Raw genomic sequence first — 2,500 nt, 5'->3', positions numbered from 1 at the left:
AGTGATCCCCTGCCTAGGGTTTAAAGAGTGCCTTTCGGCGCCGAGTGGCGTAACCGCGTTCAAAGTTTGGTATGCAACACACTCGACCTGCAACAATGGGTTACTCAAATTTGTACAAGTACAAGTGTTGTCTCTTACGAGACGTCTTGATATGCTCTCTACAAAAGCGTGCGCTAGAGTAGGTACAAATTAATGCACGTCCCAGATAGTGACGATCTCTGGGAGGAAGAACCTTAAGGAACTTCCCGCACACATCAAGACTAGGGTTTGGGCGTGTCCATGCCGGCGCCGAGTACAAGTTACCGCGTTCAAAGTTTGGTAAGCAGCGCACTCGACCTCCAACACAACACGTCCCGTGTCTTGATATGCTCTCTACAAAAGCGTGCGCTAATGCAGGTACAAATTAATGTACGTCCCAGATAGTGACGATCTCTGGGAGGAAGAACCTTAAGGAACTCCCCGCACATATCAAGACTTATAGGTGAGAACGGCCAATCACCTATTTCTCTTAGTAAAACTCACAACTCATTCCTTGGGTTTGGAAGTGTCCATGTCGGTGCCGAGTACAAGTTACCGCGTTCAAAGTTTGGTAAGCAGCGCACTCGACCTCCAACATAACACTTCACGTCTTGATATGCTCTCTACAAAAGCGTGCGCTAATGCAGGTACAAATTAATGTACGTCCCAGATAGTGACGATCTCTGGGAGGAAGAACCTTAAGGAACTCCCCGCACATATCAAGAATTATAGGTAACGCTGCCAATTACCTGTTTCTCTTAGTAAAACTCACAACTCATTCCTTGGGTTTGGAAGTGTCCATGTCGGTGCCGAGTACAAGTTACCGCGTTCAAAGTTTGGTAAGCAGCGCACTCAACCTCCAACATAACCCTTCACGTCTTGATATGCTCTCTACAAAAGCGTGTGCCTATGTAGGTACAAATTAATGTACGTCCCAGATAGTGACGATCTCTGGGAGGAAGAACCTTAAGGAACTCCCCGCACATATCAAGAATTATAGGTAACGCTGCCAATTACCTGTTGCTCTTAGTAAAACTCACAACTCATTCCTTGGGTTTGGAAGTGTCCATGTCGGTGCTGAGTACAAGTTACCGCGTTCAAAGTTTGGTAAGCAGCGCACTCAACCTCCAACATAACCCTTCACGTCTTGATATGCTCTCTACAAAAGCGTGCGCCAATGTAGGTACAAATTAATGTACGTCCCAGATAGTGACGATCTCTGGGAGGAAGAACCTTAAGGAACTTCCCGCACACATCAAGACTTATAGGTGAGAACGGCCAATCACCTATTTCTCTTAGTAAAACTCACAACTCATTCCTTGGGTTTGGAAGTGTCCATGTCGGTGCCGAGTACAAGTTACCGCGTTCAAAGTTTGGTAAGCAGCGCACTCGACCTCCAACATAACACTTCACGTCTTGATATGCTCTCTACAAAAGCGTGTGCCTATGTAGGTACAAATGAATGTACGTCCCAGATAGTGACGATCTCTGGGAGGAAGAACCTTAAGGAACTCCCCGCACATATCAAGAATTATAGGTAACGCTGCCAATTACCTGTTTCTCTTAGTAAAACTCACAACTCATTCCTTGGGTTTGGAAGTGTCCATGTCGGTGCCGAGTACAAGTTACCGCGTTCAAAGTTTGGTAAGCAGCGCACTCAACCTCCAACATAACCCTTCACGTCTTGATATGCTCTCTACAAAAGCGTGCGCCAATGTAGGTACAAATTAATGTACGTCCCAGATAGTGACGATCTCTGGGAGGAAGAACCTTAAGGAACTTCCCGCACACATCAAGACTTATAGGTGAGAACGGCCAATCACCTATTTCTCTTAGTAAAACTCACAACTCATTCCTTGGGTTTGGAAGTGTCCATGTCGGTGCCGAGTACAAGTTACCGCGTTCAAAGTTTGGTAAGCAGCGCACTCGACCTCCAACATAACACTTCACGTCTTGATATGCTCTCTACAAAAGCGTGTGCCTATGTAGGTACAAATGAATGTACGTCCCAGATAGTGACGATCTCTGGGAGGAAGAACCTTAAGGAACTCCCCGCACATATCAAGAATTATAGGTAACGCTGCCAATTACCTGTTTCTCTTAGTAAAACTCACAACTCATTCCTTGGGTTTGGAAGTGTCCATGTCGGTGCCGAGTACAAGTTACCGCGTTCAAAGTTTGGTAAGCAGCGCACTCAACCTCCAACATAACCCTTCACGTCTTGATATGCTCTCTACAAAAGCGTGCGCTAATGCAGGTACAAATTAATGTACGTCCCAGATAGTGACGATCTCTGGGAGGAAGAACCTTAAGGAACTCCCCGCACATATCAAGACTTATAGGTGAGAACGGCCAATCACCTATTTCTCTTAGTAAAACTCACAACTCATTCCTTGGGTTTGGAAGTGTCCATGTCGGTGCCGAGTACAAGTTACCGCGTTCAAAGTTTGGTAAGCAGCGCACTCAACCTCCAACATAACCC

General features: G+C 46.1%; 1 non-coding gene across 1 annotated transcript in view; it reads right to left on the bottom strand.

Moving 5' to 3' along the window:
- The window catches only part of LOC121603003, a 158-nt gene extending 137 nt beyond the window's left edge, over positions 1-21 (bottom strand). The window contains exon 1 of the ribosomal RNA XR_006006549.1: positions 1-21. This exon is cut by the window's left edge and continues 137 nt beyond it. This is a non-coding gene — a ribosomal RNA (5.8S ribosomal RNA).
- Positions 22-2,500: the final 2,479 nt, after the last annotated feature.

This window comes from Anopheles merus, unplaced genomic scaffold, assembly GCF_017562075.2.
Source record: "Anopheles merus strain MAF unplaced genomic scaffold, AmerM5.1 LNR4000761, whole genome shotgun sequence".
Classification (NCBI taxonomy): Eukaryota; Metazoa; Arthropoda; class Insecta; order Diptera; family Culicidae; genus Anopheles; species Anopheles merus.
Note: the sequence above shows the minus strand (reverse complement) of the source record. Positions and strands in the feature narration are given on the sequence as shown.